Source organism: Parasteatoda tepidariorum, chromosome X1 (genome assembly GCF_043381705.1).
Source record: "Parasteatoda tepidariorum isolate YZ-2023 chromosome X1, CAS_Ptep_4.0, whole genome shotgun sequence".
NCBI lineage: Eukaryota > Metazoa > Arthropoda > Arachnida > Araneae > Theridiidae > Parasteatoda > Parasteatoda tepidariorum.
Window position 1 is genome coordinate 31,548,753 of NC_092214.1, and position 26,676 is coordinate 31,575,428.

General features: G+C 27.3%; 1 protein-coding gene across 1 annotated transcript in view; it reads left to right on the plus strand.

Annotated features, from left to right (window-relative positions):
- LOC107445946 (uncharacterized) overlaps positions 1–26,676 on the plus strand; it is a 219,823-nt gene that overhangs the window by 43,604 nt on the left and 149,543 nt on the right. The window lies entirely within an intron of this gene.

Below are 26,676 nucleotides of genomic sequence, written 5' to 3' on the forward strand. Positions count from 1 at the left end.
TGTCATATACTTTTTATTGCATTGTGTGTAATTTTAATTGATATGAAATAAAAATGAAAATTGGCTTGCTTCTACAAAGTAAAAAGTTTTGGTGTATAGTTTTTCCACACTTTTCAGTATCGAAGTTATCTGAAATTATGCACTTGCTAAGTTTCTTGAAATTTACGCTCAGAAATATTATGCATGTTTTGTTTATTTATTCTTCTGCATGCTGAACTTTGACCATGATAAATGGTTTCTAAAATAAAGATAAAATATTTATTCCAAAATTGTACTGTTGGAAAGTTTGGTTTATCCCTCATTAAAACAAAGAAGAAAAAGGAAATATAAAGTTTTTCTTTCACGGAATTTATTACTTTTTTTAAATTCCTATCTCTTAGTTATATTCTTCTTGAAAAAATAGAGTAAATTTAAAAAAATCTCCAAGTTGCTATGGATGCAACATTCTATTTTAATGTTTTTAATAATTTGTGTAAATAATAGGATTAAATATAATACCGAAACAACTTTCATGTCTCGACATGTAATTTATTAGACATAATTTAATTTTAATTAGTATTTTATTTGTTTTATACATGTGCGAAGCATATAAATGTCATTTATAAATTATGTTTTAGTTTCAAAAGGATTAGCATTGACGCATATATAAATTTATATTTATTTGAGAACACGGAAAATTTTACTTTCCGCGGAGCAATTAAGTATTATCATTTTGTATTTCCCTTCATTATAAATAATATTCTACAAATTAATTGACGTTTCAGCTGTTTTTGTATTATATACGTTTTGTTACAATATGTGTAAATTTAACTGATGTGCAAAAAAATTAAAATTGGTCTGTTTTTGCGCAGTAAAAAATTTTGGTGTAAAGTTGCCACCTTTTTTGGATGGGAGGTAAACTAAATTTTTTTTAATGCAAGTATTCACATTTTTATTAACTTTCTCACAGCTAATAATTTTACTTACTTATTTATTTATTTTTTATTTTTTGTCTGCTGACAACAGATGCTTTCATACGTATTAGAATCAATTTATAGCTTTATTACAAAATTAATTCTTTTAAAAAAACAAGCATATTTTTAGCAATATAGTTGCACTAATTCTTTAAAATAGTTGTTACTCTTACGGTTTTGTACAATTTTTTATTCGATAAGTATAATTCTGTACTTGAAAATGTATTTAGTTTACAAAAACAGCAAAAATAGTGGAAACTGTACACAAAAGTAATGCAATTCTAATTTAGCGATTTGAAAAGAACTTAGCGAATAAATTTTTTTAAAATTTATATGAATTTTTATAAAATTTATTTATGTGTCTGTATATATTTAAAGTCTGTATATATTAAGTCTGTATATATTAAGTCTGTATATATTTATGTCTTATGTATATATTTATCTGTATATATTTAAAGTCTGTATATATTAAGTCGGTATATATTTATGTCTTATGTATATATTTAAAGTTATTTTGAATGAATATATGTATAAATACTTTAAAAAATGTAAGCTCATTTTTTTAATATAATTTAAAGAGGTTAATTTAAGAGACGGTTTCTGCTGCATGATGAAGTTTTTGCTTATTAGAAACATAGTGAAAATTTTTATTTTGAACTGAAAATCAAACCTTAAACTGTAATATTCAAATTCATTTAATTGGTTTTGCTATTTTTTTAACTGCGCAGACTCTATACTTGGTAAAGCGTATCCTATTTGACTAATTAAATAAAGTTTTATAAAAATTAAAATTATGAAGTTGAATCATTTTTAGAATAATTGAATTCATTTAGAATCATTATGAAGTTGAACCATTTTTTTGAATTAATCAAGAATTAAACCCAAACTTTTGGTTTCCTTGCAAAAAATTGAAATTGTATTAGGAATTTTGAAACTTAAATTTCCTTCATTAATCTTCATTCTGTATTTTCTAATCAAAATTTGTATAAAATTTCATGTTATATACACTTTTGCGTATAAACTTACGTAATCAAGAAATCATAATAATATTTATTCATGCGATGATTTACTGTCATGCCAATTATCATTTGAAGTAAAAATATAGAAATTAATTCAAGTATGAAAATGATCTTTGTTTGAAAAATGAAGGGAAGATAGCTACACAAAGTATTATTTCTCATCTTTCTGTTATTTTTAATGAAATTCAGCAGATTAGACGGCTGTTGTCGATGTAATATATTTGATTTCTACTTTTAAGGTTTTTAAAGGCATTATTTGTAACCAAATGCATTATTATTGCAAAAATTATTTGAATTATAATTTCTTGATGATTAAAAATGTTTGCAATTCTTTTTTTTTATATTTTTTTTTAATTTTTTTTTTTACAAATTAAAATTCCTCATTAGTTTTCATAACGAGTTTTCATAACGAAAGTTTTCTAAAACTGCAGGTCTAGACAATTTATCACAAATTATGTCTAGACTTTAATTCATATGTTTTAATTCATATGTAAGTACTTTTTAAGAAGTTATAACAATTTTATTTTACCCATTAAAATATTAGGGCAAAAGAATTTTCGATATTTTGAATTTAAAACAGATTGCGATTTCAAAATTGTGTCTAAATTTATTTTTTTAGTTTTCATTATTACACGAGACAGAGAAAAAAAGGTCATATAAAATAAATATTCCTTTTGTTTCGAAAAAAATCATTTTTTAATTTTTTAAATTAACGATCAACTGTTAAATAAAGTTAATAGATGTAAAGAAAATGCGCAAATTTTTAAATAAGACTGAAAAGATAAGAAGATGTTTTTCTTAATTTTGATTAATTGCAATTTGTGCTAAATTTTTAAGAACTAAAAAGCTAAAAACAAAATGCTTCCTTCTGCATTTCTAACTTCAAGCACATTATTATGATTCGTTAATATTTGAATCCTGAATATAAGAAAATTATTGCAATAATTTTGAACAATTTCTAATTAACAAAAAAAGATTATTGTTTATTTTAAAAAGCAGACAAATCCGTTACGTAAGGAAATACCTTAAAATATCCGCACACCTGCATTTAATAAATTATTTATTGGATGCAAAAATAAAGTACATTTTTGAAGCAAGTAAAATTTTGAAAATAAGTTTTTAAGTAAAATTTTGAAGTATAGTTAAACATGGATATCTAATATAAAATAGAGTAAAAAATGATAAAGAAATAAAATTAAAAAAATAATAATATTAATCAAAAATATAGCTAATGTTTAACTTAGATAAGGAAAAATAATTCATCTGAGCTTATGACGATGATTTTAGACCATCGTGAAAAAATATGCTTTGGAATTATGATTTTTTGTATTTATAGCATATTAGAATAATTTACTTTTTAGAACTGAAGATATTATTTTTAAAATCAATATGTTTTGGCTTGAATTGTGATTTTAATAAGTGTAATAGTATGATAAAAATCAATATTGTTTCATGTTTTTCTAAAGTTTATTTTTAATTATCAGTATCTAAATACATAATTTGGTCAATGTTTCTGAGATAGAAATGGTTTAAAACATTCAAAAAAATATCACTCCTAAGAAAGGAAAGATATAACTATAATTATTTAAAAAAATAAATTATAGATCTTTGATTGTTGAAACAGGAATAAGTGATATTTAGTGATATTTATTTAAAACTGCGTTGCAATTATAATTTTTTTGGTAACCCAAATCTCTATTTTGGTACACTAAACATTTAAAAAAATTAAAAATGTTTATTAACTACAAACTGAATATTATTTATTATTGTATACTCTTTTTCATGAAATTTTTTAAAAATATAGCAGTATGTATTTAAAGTACAAAACAAAAGAAAAAAAATAGTCATCATTTAATCAAAGAATATCTCAATTCATTACGTTTGGAATTCAAATTTAAAAGATTTATTTTCATAATTCTTTTATTTTCTTATGTGAAATGTTGTTTTCCTGCATGTATGGAAAATGAAAACAAAAACGAAATATTTTTTTTAAAAAATAAAACTGAACAAAAATAATAATATTGTCAATGATATTGAAAAGCAGTGGTTATTGTTCAAAATTGAGTTTTATTTCTTTTGCTACAAATAAATATAAGGCTCTGTTTAATTTTTTACTTTTTTTTGGTGATATCTCAGTATTATAAAATAAAATGTTTGCTAAATTTAAGGATTTATTCAAAGTCATTGAATATAAACAACTAAAAAATAAGAAGTTCTTCAAAGAATTGCCATTTTTTTGGAAAACACTTCGAAAGAAGAAATTCTTTTAAGATACTTTATTTTCATTCTATTTTTTTCATTTATCGCATACAGTTTAAAATATATGACGTCCAGATTGCTTTACATGTACGGAAATCACTTATGTATAAAAAATACCATTTATTATGCATTATTGGCTAACCAATGTTTTATCTAAAGCCTTCTATACCGCGAAACTTCATTTTCCGAAATTTATCACTTTAATGACATATAAAAACACGGCCTTGATTAAATTACAAAGACAACCAGAAAAAAAGATCCAGATAATTAATAGTGGTAGTCAATTCCAACTTCTTCCTTTTTATGTCCAATTTTTTTCTTCTGATTTTTCTTTCAATCAGTGAACAATTCTTTTTCTTTTAAAAATACCTTTCTAGAGCACGAGTCCTTAATTTAGTTTCTGCTTAAGAAATAAAATGTGTTAATTTGTACATTTTTTGATTAAATAACAAAAGTTTGCCTTAAATACACTAATAGCACGTAAGTTTTTACTATTAAGGTTATAATATAAATTATTGATATAAAAATATTGAGTTGATTTCTCTTTGTTGGATTTAATTACGTTATTGAAAAGGTTAGTGGAAAAATACAACTGTTTATACAGGAGGCTATTTATAAATCACATTTTCCCTATAAAAACCATATTTTCAAATTATCTAATAAACGTTTTATACAAATGTTTTATGCTTAAAGCTATAACATGTTTTCGAAAGAAAAATGGTTTCCTTTATTTAATTTTTTCTTGGTATCCTTTCTCACTGAGTTCGTTCTTTGAAAAAGATAGTAAAGTTTCCATTTTTTAACAAATAAATTTTAAATCAAAGACAGTGTAAAGAAAACTTATGTCCATAAATTAAGGGAAATTCAGAACCATTCCGAATTTGAATTATAAGGAAAAAATTGCACCTGAAGAATTATCACATATTTATTTACGAATGACATGAAAATTATAGGAACCCCCCAGATGTGATAATAATACGTCCCAAAGACAAGAAGAATGTAAAGCTGAGAACTGTTTATAAGGAATGGTGGCAAAGCTGTAAAATATTTCCTGAGCGTTCTGCAAGCTACTCTGTGCCATAACCGAATAGTTATGATTGTTAACCATGGATAGATGATTTATTTACGTGGTTAAATCCTCAGTCGCCTGGATATGGTCGTACTCAGACGAATTTTATACGAAGAACTTGGAATTTCCCCCACTGTTGCCAACGAGTGGAGAACATGTAAGGTGGACATCGACGTAGAGGGCTTGTGTGATGTTTTCCGACAAGTCTAGGTTTAGCTTGCAGTCTGATAAACGCTGAACTTTTATATGGAGAATGCCATTTACCCGTTAAATTTAAAACAACATCATCGAACGGCGACATTATTACGATGGTGCTGGATTGCTCGTTTGGGGTGGAATTATACTAGGCTTCAGAACAGATTTGCATGTTCAAGTCGGAACCATGACAGGTAAAATTTATCGGGACATCATTCTGGAACAACAAATGCGTTAAAGCTGAAAACAACATTAATAAAGCACAAATGAAAGGGCATAAATGGTAAATATTATAGATTCAGTTCTATAAACGAGATCCTTCCTCAGCGTCTAATCATCAAAACCAAATGAGTTGGTTGAACTACTTAACGCGTTTTTGTCTCCTTACTTTCTTTGTCATCATCTGTTGTTTAGAGACAGAGGACGGTTCTTGTTTATAAAACTGAAACTATAATATTGCCAATTTCGTGCTCTATTCACCTTGTTCTTAGCTTTAGTCTACATAGCACAAAGTATACAGTATCCTTTGAAGAAATACGTTTGTTTAGGGTTGCCATAGACTCACAATTTGTGTTTATGGATGATAACGCTCGTCCTTACCGAGAAAACATCGTAAACAAATGCCTTCAATTTGGGGATATAACCCGTATGTAATAACTAGCATCCTCACCTGACTTGAATCCGATAGAGCATTTTTGGTGCATGCTTGGCTGACAAGGTGCAGCCTGTCAATCATCTCCTACTTGTGTACTGGAACTTCAGAGAGCATTGCTGGCTTAGTGAAGTTATCTTCCGATAGATCAGCTCGGTAATTTGATACTCTGCATGCTTAGGTGTTGCATAGACTTAATTTCATTACATGAGAGAAATGCAATGTATTAACCATTCTACTAACCATGCAATATTAATTTTTTGTAAAAGAGATCTTTTTTTATAGTTGCTCCAGGGAGCAGCTTTTATGAATGGTATCATATATACACCATATTTTATTTCTTTTTTATCTTTTGTTTGATAAATTGACTTCATGAATAAGTCACATTTGCTTTGTTTTGGAAACTTTGTTTGCCGAAGCTGGCATTATCCTTAATTTATGGATATGAGTGTCCATCGCTACTTCTATGAGCATGTAACTTCTTGAATATTTGAATATTAAATATTCTTATGAAGTCTAAAGACTTATTGAATTTAACGCTGATTATTACGAAGATTGGTATTAAACGATATATTAACATGTACGATCTATTAACGTGATTTGTTTAACGTGTGTATAGCTATTTCCATATGCATGTAACTTCTTGAATATTAAATATTCTAATGAAGTCTAAAGACTTATTGAATTTAATGCTGATTATTTAAAAGATTGGTATTAAACGCTACATTTGTTTTTCATGTAAAATCTTTAAAAAAAAGAAGTAGAAGAAATGCGATGTTTGCTAAAAATTGTAAGGATTCACATTATTGGATACAAAAATAGATTTTTACTCTTATTTTTGGATATCATACTTTGGATTATGAGCTTTGTGAAATTATTATTTTTTTTTGTAAATAAATTTATAACATTGGTTGAAATATAATAAATTTTAAATTTTTAGATCAATTATTAAAACAAATTCCAATAGAATAAAATAATATGAAAAAAGCAGCTTAATTCAGTCCTATCGCAGAGAAATTTTTCTAAATCATCCTAAGTTACGGTTTATAAAAAAAATGTGTAACTGAAAATAAATGAATTAATATCTCGATGGATTCAAAGACAAGATATATATAAAGAGGATAAATTTAAATAACCATAAATTTTAAATCTACAATAAAGATATGCAGAGCCTGTTTCTAAGAAAAATAAAGAAGTTGTTGAGTTGAAAAGTAAACTCTTTCTTTAAGTTCATGTAAGCAATTTTCAAATGATTTTAAAATAAGACCCCACATTTGAATCTTGACTTAAAATGGTAGATTACTATTTTGAAGGTACACAAAATGAACTTTCTGGCTTATTAAGACCAAAGTGCTAACATAAATTATCTACAATGACTTATTTATAAATAATTGATGCATTTTATTAAAATTGTGTCAAGAAATTTCTTATAAGCTTTAAGCTTAAGTGCTTTTCTGAATAAGCTTAAAAATCAGTTAAGAGACCACCAGACGTTGATTAATATTTTCGTCACCTACAAAATCCACGCATAAGGTACATACTAGCTTGAGAACACCACTTAGTTGGCATAATTTAACAAAGCAACTATGCTACTGTTCTTAATTTTTGTAGAATTATCTGAAGGAATTTTCTTGGGTTTCGTCTCCGTTTAACGCTTATGTGAAGTAGTTTAACGCAAAAACGTCTGTACAAAGGTGAATAAGCTTTTTAATTATTTTCTATCAAATGAGCTACATGACTGAAATATAGTTGCAAAAATTTTGATCACAAATTATTATCTAAAGCGTCATAAATCCAATAATTCAAAGCATCAGTAGAATTAATCTCATTTGTTGAATTATTTCTCAACTATCAGTCGTATGCGTCGTTCGAATAGGAATAATTCACTTTTCTTCTAACTTAAGTTGTCATAATCTTTACTCATTGTATTCCTTCAGCTGATGAACTCCTTCATTTGTGAAGGAGAACTTCAGCTGAGATAACTTCTGAAGGAAGACTCATGAATAGTTGCTTAATTACCCTTTTCCATTGAACCCAAAACGAAAGATCTTTAACAATGAGGGAAATATGAATGGATGGTGGATAGGAAAGCCAAATCTTGCTGAACATTACAAGGTAATGAAAGAGTCATATCTGAAGAACGTAGCTGTTTCGGGTTGGATCCCCAAAGAAAAGTTATTCTTCAGTAAGTGAATTGCGGACATTATTTCTGCATCGGAAATTATTGGTTGGTATAAAAGCTTTTTTTATTTCATAGAGAAAAAGTGAATCGTTAAGCCTTCTAAAAGTTGGTTTTTGTGGCATAATGACTAGGTAAAATATATTTTAATATTTTTGACCAAAATTTTTAATGCTTTTTCTGCTAATCTGAAACAATAAGAATGTTTATTACGAACGCTAAGGTAACAAGGAGCAGATATTAACAAGGAAATTATCAATTTATATTTGGTTTGAGGAATTAAAATCAATAGTTGTCATAAAAACTGACTTTCTGGATGGTTGGCTTTAAAAATTAATTGTTAACGAACTAGAACTTGGTTTTAATTATTGGGAAAAAATAGTTACACGTAGAAGAATATTTTTTGGACTTATTTGGATTTATTTTTTATTAAATTTACCAATGGTTGAAAAACTTTTGAATTGTAAGGTAAAACAAATAATAACGTCTTACGCATACAAATATAAGCATTAGAGGTAAATATGAAAGAAAAAAGGAAGGAAAACAAGTTATTAATTAACAAGAAAGTTGAGTTATGCATAACAAGTATATAGTTGAGATAGAGTACGTAATTTTATCTACGTAATTTTAAATGACGAAATTAAAAATTTGAAATTAATTGGTCAAATACTTCCTTCAAAATAAGAAAAATTAGAAAGAAAAATGATGCTTCGAAATAGAGAAATATACAAAAAGTGAAAATAAATACTAATTGCTGGCCATAAATGTCAGTCTACTGACTAAACAATTGGGCTATATTCCTGACTTAACTATATAGGCTATTCACCTCTAACTTTTAGGATTAATGATCCAAATTTGTGATGAAAATGTATGTTTTTGTTTCTTATTTTGTCATTTAAAACATTCAAATCTAATGTTATTAACGTATTCACTTTTTTTCTCTCTGTTCACTGCAGATTTTATTTTTCATAACTTGTATAGACCTTCATTTAAAGAGTAAACTAATTTAAGGAGTGAATCATCATGGTATCTACGTTATCGCTATAACGAGTTCGATGTACTTTGAGAGTTGTTTATTTTATAGAACAGGCAAGTTTTCAACAAGTTTCTCAAACTATTGGTTTTCAAAAGTGAGGTAATCAGGCTTCAAAATGGAAATATTTTCAAGCAAAAAGGCTTTGCATTAAATAATTTATAAAGTAGGGTTAACCTATGATCCGAATTTGGGTCATGGGTCTTGTGAGAGGGAAGAAATAAAAATAAAATATATCAATACAAATATCATGTAAATTGTTTATATTTTCTACAGTTTCTTGGATAACAGAAAATAAATTATTCCTCTTTCTATTCTTGAAAATTTTTAGTGTTAAACAAGTAGTATAAGTAGGAAATGTAGAATTATCACAAATTACTATAGTTTCTTCAGACAGGAACATATTCGAAAACCTGTTATTGTAGGTGACTCATTTTATTTTTTTCTTATTTCTACTGCCCACATCATTTGACAACTATATGCCATCGAGCTATTTAACAGTTGGTATTGTTGATCACTTTTTCTTTTACAATATGGTGACTCATTTTATTGTTAACACAATTCTAATTTTGATATCCGAAAGCAAACAAATCATTGACCCTTTTTTTTAAAAAAAGAATAAATAAACAAAAAAATAGTTCAAATGAAAGAGCAGTTCGACTTTGAATAAATCAATGTTATATAGATTTTTATATTAGTTTAAATGAGATAAACATAATAATTAATTATTAAAAAAATAAGTCCAAAAAATTAATTTGACACAGGTTTTAAAAATCATATGGGAGTAATTTGTTTTTATGGGAATGAAAATAGAATGCAGATAAAGGAAAATTTCAGCTAATAAAGAATAGAAGGTGAAATAGAAGGTGATGACAAATATCTAAGCATATACTCATAGATATTTAAGGACAGGAAGGTATTTTATTATATTGAATCACTTATTGGAATGTTATTGTCTCTGGGGCATTTTTCTTTACGAATACGATTTTCCTTCGTCATAACGTAGATAAAAGTGCTCTTCCCTTGCATGTAAAAACATTCAAATAGGTTTAAGTAGGTATATATTCATTTAGTTGGTTTTTGTTCACAGAATGGGTGTTTTTTTAAATTTGTATTTCTGATAAGATAAATGATACAAAGTTACTTGGACTTTAAAATCATTTGCGATCAATTATCAACATTAATTACGCATTGTGATTAATACCGATTAAAAAAAAAACTTTGTTGAAAGAATGGAAGATGCCAAACACGTTTAAATTTAAAAAGCAATAAGACGTGCCGTATTTAGTGTTACAATTAAAATTTCTTATATATATATATTTTTATTAACGACAGAAAATGAACTTTTAGCTCTTCGCCTTAGAAGATGCCGGAAGTGTTGCTCATTTATCGTTACCCAGTGGGCACCTGTGAACCAAAGTCACGGAGGCGAGCAACATTACCCACGCCACACTGCCACAAATACCCGTTCATAGAGTGGGCCACATTCATACATTCCAACAACGGAAGACAAGACACAGAGGGAGAGAGAGAAATATCCATGCCCAGAGCGGGATTCGAACCCGCAGCCATTGGCTTCGCAGTCAGGCACGCTAACCACTCGGCCGTCTGGCCGGCAAATCTCTAATATCAACGTCTATTAAGGTCATTTGTTATATTGAAATACTAATTGGCATGTCAATTTTCTGTACAGGTGGGATTTTTGTTTGCCGCATCGTAGGTAGATGTAAGGATTTTTCTATAAAAAATATACATTTTCCTATAAATTTAAGTGGATTATTTATTTATTTCGCTTTCAAAGTAATATAGTTTTTTTCCTTTTAATTAGTATTTTCGATGCAATAGATAATACAGAAATGTTTGATAAATGAATTCGTACTTGACACGTTTTTTAAGATCAACAATCTATCAGTCATAATTTTTAATATTATGAATCATATTACGAATAATTAAATAATCAAGGCTTCATTAGAAAAAGGGGCCAAAAAAGCTTAATACAGGAAATGTTATGTAACAGTGTTACAAATTTAGACCCCTATTGTAAACAGTCTAAAAGATATTATGTTATATTGAATTACTTACTGGCATGCTATTTTTTCCATGACATATTTCTTCGCGGAAACGATTTTATACTATCACAATGTTAATAGAAATTTAGAATATATTTTTTAATGAAAATTTCTTCCAATGAGTTTTAATAGACCATTTCTTTATTTTGATGTTGAAAGATGAACCTTTGTTTAAATTCGCATATTAGATTTTATAAATCAGACGTGTAGCGTTCTAATTCCTATTTCAATATTTCTTAACATATGAATTCAAATACGACACGTCATCCATTATCAACATTAATATTGTGCATCATTATTATGTTGATTTACCTATTTTCATGTAAAGTACTCCGTGTCAATACCGTGTCAAATTCAATTATCTTACCATATTTGGTATTTAGACTTGCTAGTATTTCTATATTTGAAGGGTTACTATGACAACAACCTACTAACAAGCCGCAATACCCATAATGAGCGAAGCGTCATAAACCAATTGTGCGGTTTTCTAAGGGGGAGTGTAAATAGCTTCAAATTTATCCGAATAATCTCTATAGCAACGTCTTACGTATACAAATATAAGCATTAGAGATAAAAGAATATGAAAGAAAACAAGTTATTAATTAACAAGAAAATTATATAGTTGAGATAGGGAAATCTTGTTGCATGTCAAGTTGAGTTCATTAGGAACTGAAGCAACCGTAATGAAAAATCAGTTAAAGTTGCCTTTAAACACGATATTACATTGGTCAACAGTAGGAAAATAAGTTGGGATAAAATATTGTAAGAAAGTAATTACATGCTCTAGGTTATTATTTTCGTTTCATGATCGAGCTTGAAATTAAATTCTGAATTTAATATTTATTTACTTATTCATTTTTATTTTTATATTTTTTAATGCAACTGTACATCTTCATTAGCTTTTTTTTAAAAATGCTACGTAGATTATTCTTTATGCTGATTTTGTTTTTGATTATGAATAGAAAAACATTTCTGAAGTGCATCTCTCTCTTTATATATATATATATATATATNTATATATATATGATGAAGTTCCCTTGTACTAGAAACTGTAACTATTTTCGACATGAACATAATTTCAACATGAATGTAATTAATTTCGCCATCTTATGCGTGTAGAAACCTTGTACAACAGAACGGCACCAAATGTTTTATCTCCAAAAGATTTTATAACAAATATCGTACTTTTCTACAACGCTAATCACAGTAATGTAAAATTTATATTGTGTTAACATAATTTTTTTACACGTCGTTTATAAATAGAATTACAATTAATGATTTATTTGAAGAAAAAATCGATGATATTTGAGCCATTAACGAGTTTCACTTAAAACATCGCTATTGAATACGATTCATGTTGGAGGTTAGAGTGTTGTTTTTTAGCTAGCAAACTTTTAATGCATTTGTTTAATTTCTGGTATGTGTGTATAAATCGTCAAGTCTACCTTATCCCTAAACTTGAATCTGATTCCCCTCTTATCTTAAACTTTCTTGACTCGAAACCCTGTAACTCCTTCTTGAGGTGCTAATTAGTGCAAAGTTGGCCAACTTATCCCCAAAACCATTGCTGAACTTAACTCATCTGTCATTCATTGAGGTAATGTATAGATTCTATGTCTCCTCTGTCAAAGTGAGTTTTGCAAAAATTTGCTATTTGTCTGCTCCACATGATAGTCATTGATGGTACGCATATGAAACACGTTATAAACGAAATCTGTATATCTTCAGTTACTTTTAAAGTTTCTAAAAAAACAGACGGAGTTAAAATGTTTTCGAAAATTTTATTCCTTACCATATAGCTCAATAATTGAACTGGCTAATAATATGAAAAATTAAAAATTCAGAAAATAAGACAGCTATAAAGATTGACAGCTATAAAGATTTGTAATGGTTCGATCATAAAGAGTAATCTCTTTTGAGTTCTAACGTAAAAGATGAAAATTTTTGGAATCTTATTCTTATGAAAAAAGATGATTTTGAATATCAAAAGCGATAACAGGTTATTATTAAAAAAGAAACAAAGTTCATATTTTTTTTCCTAATCTGTCTCTTCACATTTTTTTCCAGTTCAATTCGTTTTTGAAACTGCTTAATTTCTAAAAATTGACACTATTAACTAATTACGAACAATATGCATAAAAAAGCATAATAGTTGGGTTTCGTTTCTTAACATACTCACTGTGCACCTCACAATATAAATATTACATTTTGGCATGAAAAAATAAGTTTATAACAAGTATATGTTAAAAGAGAGATACTTCTTTGCTGTCTGGGAGATGATTGTAAAATCAAATGTTTGGCTATTGCTATCTGGTGTAACGAAGCAAACTGTAACTATTTTTGGAAATCGAAATAAAGAAAATGAGTCAATATCTTATCCTTCCCTAAAATTCGACTCCATACAATATTTCCTTTAACCACAAAATTTACATTTTTAAATTTAGGAAGTCATGACTTTTCCACAAGGAGTACTTGCATTGAGTCACTCTTTCATTCTGCGTCCTTGAATCCTACGAAGTTAAGAAAAAGACGATTTCGACAGTGTCTTTTTCCCTTTTACATCTGAATTTCATTTTCTATTTTCGCTTTCACAGGTAAGATCGTTCCTTGGTCTCGTTACGATCAAGGGATTTTATTTTATTTAGGGAATTTCATATTTTTTTTCGTGACTCCAGCAACGAAACGATATATTCTCAACTTCTTAAAAAGTGCTTCGGAGTATTCAAATAGGAGAAAGGTGAGCTAGAGAACTTGAATGAAGAGTAAAAAAAATCAATTCTTCAGCCACTTCACATCCTAAGTGCAGAAGAGAAAAAAAGGGAAAAAATCTGATAAATCAGTAAAATAAAAAAGGATCTGCATATGGACTTCACCGTGGTTTTGTTCGACATTCAGTGAGCGAGCTTAGAGAGCACTTTGCTCCCATTCAGTGAAATTTTCCCTTCTTAGCTTTATTTTTCCCTCGCACATTTTGAATAAGAAAGTTGAGTTGCAATAACCTCCTTCACAGCGGGGTTGGAGTTTAGTTGTTGGGTGGGAGATATGAATGGATGATCTTGCCAGACTGCTGGCTAATTTTTTTCTCAGAAAACTTGGCTTAAGCTGCGAAATTCCGAAGAAAAATATTTGAATTTATACATTCGCAATTTTTCTTAAGGGACAGCAGGGTATCGTTACGGAGTTGAAAATTAATCTCTGTCACTATTACAGAGAATTGCGCAGAAAAACTTATACATATATCATGGAAGTTATTCTTTTATTCTCTGTTATTAGAATGAATCAACCGTTGAAAACTGTCTAGTTTTTGTACTTTAAAAAGGAATATTCGTCTTAAAATTACGAATATTATATTGCAATTTTTAGAAAATAATCAGTTTGTCTTTATTATTGAGAATTGCCAAAAAAACGTATACATCTATCATGGAAAATATACTCTTATCGACTGATATTAAAATGAAGCAATCTATCAAAAAATTAATATTTCGAAAATAAATTTTATTTTCAAGAATACGAGTATTGCAATATTTAGAAAGTTATCAGTATATTACTATTATGGAGAATTTATGGAAAACTTATAGATATGTAAGATTTTTATCAATTGTTATTAGAATGAATCAACCGTTGAAAAATGTCCAATTTTTGTACATAAAAAAGGAATATTCTTTTAGAATTACGAATATTATATTTCAATTTTTCAAATTATCAGTTTGTCACTATCATTGAAAACTGCCAAAGAACTTATACATTTATCATGATAAGTATTTGTATATTTACTATTATAAAAATAAAGCAATCTAAGAAAAACGTGTAGTGTTAAGATTTTGAAAATTAATTTTATGTATAAGAGTACGAGTATTTCAATATTTAGAAATTTATCAGTATATCACTATAATAGAGGATGTATCACATAATCTTTTTATTTATCAACTGAAAAAAATTACAATGAAATATTCTGAAAATTATCAATATGTTGTGAATAAATTGCTTAATAATTTCGATGTAGATAACAGCAGCTCTTGTTATGACAAATAGTAGTTTTGAATTGTAACTAAATATAGTTAAAACTAGCAAAAGTACTTTCACAATATTTTATCTGGTTTTTAAGCGATAATTAGAATACTTCATCTTATGATAAACATGTTTTTTAAATTTAAAAATTAAAAAAAAGTGTGAAAACGTCACATTATTTCATAAATAATTAAATTTTCTTCAAAACATAATGTGGAAAAGAAATTTGTAAAATTTTAAACATTTTAAGCATTATTATTTATCAGAATATATTTTTTGATAAAAGATATATAAAGCTGTTGTGTTTCAAAAAGCGATATGGTTTAATATGCTTAAGAAAAAGTTGGTACAAAAATCACATTTTTAATGTAAAGAATAGATGAAAAGAACGTATTAAACTATTTACAGAAAAATTGCGTGATATAGTATTTCATAAAATATATGTTTATTATTAAGAAACAGGAGACTACAAGGAGATTATTAAACTACAAGGAGAAAAAAAAACCCTGGTTAAATTAACGAAGTGCATTTTAATGACATTTCCGGTAAAAAAATCATGGTTTATTAAACCAAATGGTTTATGAAACCAAAATATACGGTATTTAAATCATTCAATTTTTCCGCTAATATGATAACAATTCACCGGAAATTTGGGTTTTCAAGATTATAGTTCTTATTACCACACATTTAGTGAAAAATACAAAATTGAAAATTAAATTTAACGGAATAAATTATCTTCATGCCAGGCTCAAAGATATCATGATAAAGTTGCCAAATTTCACCACCCTCATATTTTATAGTTAATTTTACCAAAATCATTACTAAAACACTTCGGTAGAAACTACCGGTCTTTTTGATGCTACAATAGAGCCAGAAATATGGTAACTTTTACCATATTCTGGTAGTTTTGACAATATTTTTTTTCTCAGTGTACGGAACCAGTGAAAATTATATTTAAATATAATTTTAGGAAATAAGTTATAATTACGACAAAAATGCTTAGTTTAGAAAAGAAAATGATAGAAAAATTATATAAGTAAATTGTACTTAAATGTTTAAGTTTGTGCTTTTCGATTTGTTGTTTTAACAAATTAAGTATGATATATTGCTTTAAAACTAGCATTATTATGTACTGCATAAATAAACTTTTCTTCAATAACAGACTAAAGAGATAGATGAGATAAAATTTTTGCATTCATCGCTTTATTCAAATAAATAAAATACATTGCTTTTAAAATTATATGAATGCGTACTAGATAAAAAAAAATTTGACAAACTATTCTGATAAGTTACAAACTAGTTTGATTTTAAATTAGACTTGCTATCTCAATTTTTCAGAACAACAAGTCTAGCGATTATGATAAATATGCTATAAATAAAATATTAGCTTTTGTTATTAGATTAGCTTATTTTCCCTTCGCCTAGTTCCAAGCATTTTATATTACTTTTACATACATATGATTTTTATATCGTCTACAGATATAGTTAAATTCAAAATTGAAATCAGAATTGTAAGCACCGTAGAAAGGAACGCAAAAAATCATTTTCTGTTCTGCGATGGAGATATTGAAGTATGGCTTTCCTTATTACTTTTGCAATATCTTGTCTTCAGAAAAATACAAATGGTATAGTTTAATAGATTTTATTATATTTTCTATAGGGAAGCATTTCTTTCGATATAGATGTCTTAATACTTTTTGATCACGTATTTCTATTTGTACAAATCTTTTCTTACCATTGTTAGGTCATTTTTTTTAGTTTTAATTTTGAGCCTAATAAACAAGTTTTAGCACAACTTTTATTTTCTGAAATTAACTCTTGCCATCATTCTTTCAGTTTTTGAGTAAAAACCATCGTATTTTAGCTCCTAAAAAGGCCACTATATATTTAATGCATTGAAAGTATACCAACAAACCTTTAGTTTATTGAAAAAAAAGCCTTCATAGTTAAGATTTATTTTCTTTAAAAAACGGTCTATTTTTTAATTTTTTAAACAAATGTGGATTTATAAAATGAATGCACATTTAATTTAGCTTTTGAAACAAAGTCAGTCATGTTTTAAGTCTTAGAAAACAGTGCAGTGCAAGATAAAGAAAAATAACTTTGTTTTACTGTTTGAAATAAATAATAAAATATGATTGATTTTCCTTAATAAATGCCGTTAATAACACACTAAGAAAAAAAATATGTTCAAAACGACCAAAATATGGTAAAATTAATCGTATTTCTGTCTCTAGGGAAACAAATTAATCTAATTTTTACTAAAACACTTTGCTAATGATTTTCATAAAATTAAAATTGAAATAAAGTTTTATAATTTGTGATAACGTTTAGTAGGCGTGGTGAAACTAAAAATTTTATCATGATAACTTAGAGCATGGCAAGAAAACTATAAAACTATAATTTTGAAAAACTTGTCTTTCGTGTAAACCGTTGTTTCAGATATTTTGTATTTTGGTTTTAGTAAATGGAAATATGTTTTTTTTCAAATGTCATTACCATATAATAATTTAACCAATTTTTATCTCCGTGTTCTAATGCCGTTTTAAAATATATTACTAAAAGTTCTTTTAAAAATATTTTTTAAATAAAATAAGTGCTACAATTAATAAATAAATTTTCAATTATTCACATATTCTGCTTAAAAATTGCACAAAAAACTATATAAAGAATATTTCTTTCTGGTTTGAATAAAATTAATCTCTTTTATATTCTTCTGCAGTTCTAGCGTTTAAAGAATCATAAAGCTGTGGTTACCCTTTTCTTTTATCGAGGAAGAATAAAAACAAAAATAGACGCGATTACCGAAAGAAAAGCTTCTCTATCGGAATAAGTACTATAATGAAACAATCCTGCAGTTACAATACTAGTATCGATTAAAGTTAAAGGGGGTTGCATGTTCATGCAATAGACTAAGTCGGGATACGATTTTAGTCGAAGGCAAACTGAATTAGAAAAACGACTCGGTATTAAGATACAATCGCCTGGCATTCTCCTACGAAAGCCAATTGACTTAAATTTAATTTACAGATTTCTCTCTCTCTTTAAATGAGAAATAAAAAGAGGTTTAGTTTGCCCAGTAAGAAGTTTGTATAATGATCAAATAAATCGGTTGAAGAAGACAGTAAGAAGGAAAAAAATAAAATAATTGATTAAGATATATAAAATCTACGATGCATTTTCAACAACCTGTTTCACAATTCTTCTTTGTCAAATATTTGCAGAGTAAACATTACCATCTAAGGAAGCCAATACGACTTTTAAGTAAAGAATGTGAGATGGAGGCCTGGATTTAAAAGCGAAAATTAAAACCAAATTAAACAAATTAAAAGCTTGAGCTGTTGTGCAAACAGTAACGTGTCAACAAAGATATAGGGATCAATTGAATTATAAATCTCTATTGGTTGAACTTTGGAAATTAATTTGGTTTAATGTATGTTAGCAATCTTTCTATTATACAAGTTTCTTGACCAATCGAAATCTTCAAAGCATAATGAAGTTATATTTTTAATAATAATTACGTATTTATATTAATAACATTTAGATAATATTTTTAAATAAATAATTATCATTTGCAAAAGAAAAGAACTAAATTATTTTATATCACACGTAAGATATAATTTTTCTAGTCTTTTCATAGTGTAAAGTTAAAATTGAAAAATTTGGTTTATTATAACATGTCTTTTAAAATGTAAACGTATTGCAGTTTATAGTTTAAATTATATTTTTATGATGGAAAATTAAATAAAAGTACATACACTTAGAAATTTGTTAAGCATATTCTTCGGATTCGAATTCTAGCTATGACAGAGTGGTTTTGCACTAACCCTTTTTCACACTGTAAAATATTTCGGATCATATTACGGTAAGATGTACAGCACCCAGAGTGCAGGTATTTTTTCCTTATATTATTACCCATTTTCCGGGAAATTTACAGAACAAAATATCTGATGTACTGTAAATTTTATAGTAATACTTATTGTAAAGTCACCGAATCACTGTAGTTAAATACTTATTATTGTAAAATATATAGTATGAAATTTTACAGTAAAAGTGGATTTTATGGTAAAATTAATTTTACGGCTGTTGCACCCAGAATGGTACTTTTTACCACAGTTTGATTCGGAATTTTTTACAGTGTACTCGAATTATTTAAAATACAGTGTTGGTAACTTAGAGCCGGTACAATAACCGTAAAATTTCAGTATTTTTTTCCACAGTATATGTTAAAAATCTCATGGAGGGTATGATTCAGCTTACCATTATCGTTATTTATGGTTTATGTGCCAATGTTGTGAGTAAACGTAAATCGAAGTTAACTATGTTAACTTTTAAAGTAAATATCTCATTATTAAAGATGCGCAAATTGAAATGATTTTTGCTTACAATAAAAAAATTTTTTTTACAGTAATAAAAATACTTTATGCAACTCAACACCACATACAATTTATAAATTTAACTACAGAAAATTTAAACTGTATGGTTCATCGTATTGATTGCTTTAAAGATTTCAAAATAAATGTATTAGTTTGTAATCAGAGGAAGAGTTATGTTAAATTCTTTGCTTTTTTAATATGATAAAATTTAGAAATTTAGCAACATTTAACAAATGTTTTAGCATGGAGTCTTTTAATTACTTATTTAATTTTGGATTTTAATTTTCTTCTGCTTCTAAATTTTAAAAACTTTTCAATTATTTCTTATACAACAAAATATATTCAAATGGGGTTATTTGAGGAATTTTCTATTCAATTTATGGTGTTTAATAATAATAATAACGCATAAAATATTTTTAAGAATTTTAACTTGGGGATAACAGGCAATGTTATGAGAAAATATCTTCTTGTAACATTTTGTTGCTTTTTACGATTTAAGTTATAAATTTAGTAAATAATATTTCTTTCTAAATGTACTCCAGTGGAGTTTTTAAGCATACTTAAGCAATTTTTTAAGTGGAGATGCGTGTCTTTATGCACTTCAGTGTGCATCTTTTTAAATGAAAAGAAGTTCTTTTGTCCCTTAATAGAATTAAGAAATTTTAAGTGTACTCAAAAATATTAGTGACTGTACTTTAGGGTGACTGCAAAACACATTATACTGAAATTAACGATGATTTCATTGTAAATTCGTCGTAGGTTAGGTGTACAGTTAGATAAAAGTGTTTGAATTTTTATACTTAAATAAATTTTGGAATTAATATTAATTTATGTTAGGAATTTTTTTTCAACGTCTTTTAAATTGATATATTTATTTTCTCCCGACACAAAATCGAAAAAGAATTTCCATTGCCATTTATATTTTCTTGCAAGTGTATATTTTTAAGACAACAATACATAATTAATTTCACAAAAACTTGAACACTACAAAAAATATAGTTCGGGAGAGAAAATTTCCCTATCACATTTAAAATTTCTTTATGTCAGAAACTTAGTAATGCTTACTAAAAACGTTTATTTTAAATTATTTTTTTAATACTGTACTAATTTGATATCTTTTTTGAATAAGTAAATAATAAAAAGTAATAGTTAAATAATACAGTTAATATATTGCAAAAAATTTGCATTTTCTTTCTCCCTGTTTGCAGCTTGTTTACTGGACTATTTCATTTAATGGTTATTTTCTGATAATTTCAATTGTTTTCGAAATAGGAAAAATAGCGTATTTATGTAATTATAGTATTAGCATCAATGTGCGTATTTTTGCGAATGATTATTTTATTTATGAGACTAAATTTTGGGGTTCATGAATTCCAAATTCAGGTTAGTCTTACAACTAACGTTAAAAAACTTATAACTAAGAAAATTATAACGTAATATGTATGAGAGGAAAAATGTTAACTTCGAATAGTGATTGCTTTATAAACAATATATTGGAAAATTAGAATAATTACAATTTCTAGATCATTTTAAGCTAAGGTCTGAATTGGTAGAAATGACCAAAAACAGCAGTTCAAGATTTTTTCAGTGGCTATAAATTATAAAATGATGCATATCAAGTTTATGCACAGGCATGCTAATGAGTGCTTATTAAGCCTATGTAGAAAGTGCTTATTTAAATAAAATTTAGGTGAAATTTAAAGTAAACTGAACTAGTTAATCAGTTTGGAGATTCGAGAACAGAAGCTAAATTTGTCTTTACCAGGTCTGAAATTAGAATACAAAATAACTCTTTTATTCAAATGAAAAGAAAATTTAAGCGACAGTAGATGTAAATAAAGGAAAGTTACCTAAATCGTACCTTTCCCAAATCATACCATCTATAATTTATAAGGAAGTATTGCATACGGATAAATTAGAAATTTTATTTCTATATGTAAGCCATGCAGGCAAAACAAGTCTCTGTTTACTATAAAGCGTTTATTTTTTATTAAAATTAATCGTCTTTACAAGATTTCAGCGTAGTTTTTGAACATCCTGCATAGATATTGCATAACCTAAAATAATGTAGAGCTTATTAAATGTATCACATAAATGTTAAGTAACTTATTTTGCTATGCTCTACTTGCTTCTTTGCTAACTAACTATTGTTTGATGCTAGACATAACACTTTCTTCAACACCTTACGTAGTTGCCTAAATCGTACCTCATGTCCAGTCCTAAATCATGTTTTCTTCGATTTAGGAGCAAACTATCATCTTCAACTAGTTAACAGGTCGAATTTCAAGCTATTTTAACTGTACTACACCCAAACTGTCAAAAAGTAATTGAGAACTATTTCTGGACTAACTATCACCCAATACAAATTTTTTCCATCTTGTCAGTGAAGGTTATAATAAGACTGCTGCAATTGAGAACTCTGATTAAAATGATTTAACTACTCTGTTGCGACAATCTTTTTTCGACAGCCGAAAACCCCTATGTATACACGAATTTTTCGAAAAGAAACTTAACTATTTTACTAAATTGAATGAGATTTAGTATTTTTATGCTGATATTTATTTTCTTTATTTAAATAAAAGCGATGAGCTTTCTTGTTAGTCAAGTGAAGGGTTTTTTTGAACCAATTTCCCCAATTCTAGTACCCACGAAGAAAAATGAGAAGAAGAAAGTTGGTTATGGATCCCAATAAGCCATCAATACTTATAAGAGTCAAGCTTATATCTATTAACACGTAACACCACGTTGCATTAACATTTTAAAGACTTATAATGCTGATGTTGTACTTGTAACAGTTAAAAATATATATATATACCCTATTAAAATTATTTTGAGTAATAAATTTTCTACTAATGCATCTTATCATGGATGTTCAATATTTTTGAGATTGATACGATTTAACAAGAAGGTGGTACGAATTAGGCAACTGGTTTCCTAAATCGTACCACTTGCAAACCTTGCTGAAATAATTCATATTCAGTGCTTTCTGCTCAAATATTATTAACAAAAAAATATAAATAGTTAAATAACTATAGATTGTAATTAAACTATTTCAAATGTAATTTTCAGTGATTTGTTACCGATAAAAATTTAAATGTGAAAAGTGATACGATTTAAGCAATCTTTCTATACTTACCCAATAATGTAATTATTATCATGATTAAATTTCTAAAGTTTAATCGAAAATGATTTACTGTAGTATAGCTATAGGCAGTATCATGTTTTCAACTTTGTGGGTATATATATATTAGTTAAATGAAATTTTAATTTCTGATGTCTTCAGCATAGAAAATAAGGAATTGTAGAATAAAATGTACAATTATTTTATTTATTCCCACTGTCTTTTAAAAATATGTACAACATGGAATTAAAAAGAATACTGACATTGCATTTTTAGGTTTTCTTGACGTCTAGGAACTAAAACTGAAACTTATTACTATTTTTTAATGACAACGGAAATAGATAAAGATGTATCTGATTTCTTAATTGCTAAAAAATCAAGGGAGAAACGTTTTTCGTTTATATGACATCTATATGGGAGCTTTTCTGCCTTTTATAAAGCTCCCTGTCTATATGAGCTTGTGAATCAATCTTAATCAAACAGAGGGTCTTCAGTTAGCTATATGCAGCTGGCACATGGCAGTCTAGTCACGGTGCGGAATGTATAGCACTATTTCTAAGATATCCTTTGCACTGTAGCCACGTGACTTAGGATGAGACTTCACTCTGCTAGAGTGATATCGATCTTTAGAGTGTTTACTAAGGGGATGATGTATGATCAAAAGCTAAAATTTACGTTATTTGCGTTACGCTTCTGCTTGTTGAGACGAAAATTTCTTTTTAGGATATTTGTGCTACAGTCTTAATGAGGTGAAGCTAAAACTATTAACATGAAGTAAGGCTTCAACGAAGGATCATCAAACTCTTTTTCTGTTCGTTTTATTCTTACAGTATTGTGTTTACAATTAAGTATGGAAAGTCTGTAACCTCAGTAGATGCATTTAATAATTTCCTGTAAAAAGTAAACCCATTTACTCAAAAATGACTATAATAATTATTATTTTAAGGCAATACAATAATTTTTAATTTTGTCATTGTAAATTTCTATAAATATTTCTAATGCAGAAAAAATATCTAGTTAAACGCTTCAATACTGATTGAGTCATGTTTTGAAGTAAGACAAAATATCATATTTAGATCCATTTAAATTTTTTTGTACGAAATTGTACTGCACTGTCAGAAATTTCTTGGAAAAAGTGGTTAAATAACAATTTGTTTAATTGTTATTTGCTATATTTAACCTCTTCACTACTGAAGTATAAAGGAATATAGCAATATTTTTTTTTCAGTTCTTAATTTATGTTTCACTTCCATACTTCATAATAAGATAAACAAAATACTAATTATACTGCCAGGGATTTAATATTTTTAGCTTCACATACGTGGTCCTCAGGATTTAACTAAGTAAAATAATAAAAATATTTCAAATAATAAATTGCACCTAAGTAGGAACAAACATACATAATGTTACATTAAGGTCTATTTAAATACAGTGATGATTATTATTTAGAAAAGAAAGAAATTTCAAAAAATGCGATTTTTTTTCTTACAAAGCGATGCAATACCAATGCATTACTGCATGAAATATCAGTTTGCAAACTGTTTCAGTTATGCAAATGGCGCAAAATAAATTATTATTGAAAGGTATCTAACTGACCAGCCTAAGTAACTTTTGATCTAATGATCGAGTCTCATTCTTAATGACCAGATTACTCAGTCTTAATGACCAGAGGCAGTGATTTCAAGCATGCTAATTAATAAGTGCTTACATGACATAATCTGATTTTGCTACTGAAAATATCATCTTAGTTAACATATTTGAGGATACCCTCTCGAGACATTAAGATTGAGCCTTAGAACATGAAGATCCGATTATTAGATCAAAAGTTGTTCAAAGTGGCCCATATTTTTGTGCACTTAATATAGCACATTTGTTTAAAATGCTCATAAAAATATTACTATACAGAAATAATATTGAATACTTATAATACTATGAGATTTCACTTGATTACAACAATGTAATAAATTTCATCTCACGCGCAAAGGTAAGCATACCTATACCTGCACGTTCCTGACTCTGTTATTTTTAAATATTTAAAAGTAAAAGTAATAAAAGTTTTAGGTAAAAACAAATTTAAAAGCTTTATACAGAACTAAGTGATACGAAGTCGTAAGCAAAAAATTAATTTCAAAATAACTAAATTATATAATATTTAAAATTAGTTACATTTTCGAGCATGTGGATTTAGCATCATTTTTCAAAAATCACTTCTGTTCATGTGGATTTATATTCAAATAACTTATATGTTCTGAATTTATAGCGGAATTATAGAATATCCACGAACATTTTAGTAAAGCTAAGATTATAAATTTTCTTATAGCGTTATTTTAGAAGCGAAGATTGACAAAGGTGGACCGAGGTAATGGAGAGGTTAAACAAAGCAGTCAAATAGCCAGAAATAAGATGATGTTTAAACTGTTAACCATGAAAACAACCGTTTATTAACTGTTTTCGCCTAATAAGAATAAGCAACCACAGTTTTATCGCGCCAACTAGGCCCATCTAATGAAGCCAATTAGTTCATTGCAGCTGGTTACATATAATGGCCGAGAAGGCTAATCTGTCAATCTCAAGACTGATAGAACGGAAGTTCAAGTCCCAGCGTTGACACTACAATATTTGCTCTTGATAAAACACAACTAAACCACAACCTAACTCCAATTTCCATTATTTAACGAAAACCATAGCTCCTATGTCCAGTTAAATTTATTTTTTATGGTTTTGAAACCAGGCTAGTTGTAATATTTGCAAACCGTAGAGTTTTGTATTCATGCTTTTTTTAACCACACTGGCTGTAACGGTTTCAATTCAATAAAGGTAAAACATTTTCTTTTCCTTAAGCTTTACGGTTATTTGGATGGACAGACTGCTGTCGGTTATTCTAACATAATTTTTGAATGAAAATTCTAACAGTGAACAAATTAAAATTATTTAATGAGTAAAAACATTATTAATAATTGATAATAGTAATGTTTATTTTAAACAGTAAAAAATGTGGTAAACGACGCCATTTTTATCTGGACTTTTTCTTTAATACAAACAAAGTAATAAACTGTACATCATTATTTTTTGCGCTGGAAATGTTTAAAATTTTACCTAGACCAATATTACTTTTCTAAATCATCTGTAAACTGGAATTGAAAACGTGATAACATGCGCATAAAAAAACGTTCGCTAATATGAAAACCATGATTTTAATAGAACTTAAAGTATATTATATTTTAATGGGTTCATGGGATTTCTATTCGTTAGCAAGTTTCAAGCTTTAGTTTAATACTTTGGAAATTTTCTACTTAAAACTCTTTTTTAATTAAGTAATTATTTTTTTCCTTAAACTATCTAAATAAGATGTTATACAGAACTTTACGATAAGCATAGATTTTTTTTAAAGAATTTGAGAAAAAAAAAAACTATTTGAGTCAAGCCTAAATCGGAATTTATAATTTATTTACGATATTTCATTTATTCTAATGGAAAATGAATTTATCTTTAACGTTATGAATATTTTTATAAATTTTATTAGCATTTCTTAAATTATATTTCTTAAATAATACTTTCACGTTTGTTTCTCTTTGAAAAGTTCTTTACTTAAGTATAAAATTTGACCTCTCGGAAAAATACTTCTGGAATTCTATTCAACAAAATTTAAAAATGACATTAAAAATGCTGAAAAAGTTAAAGAGAACAGAAATTTGAAGAAGAGTTTGTGACCCCTATTTTGATTGGACGCTCAAGTAATCAGA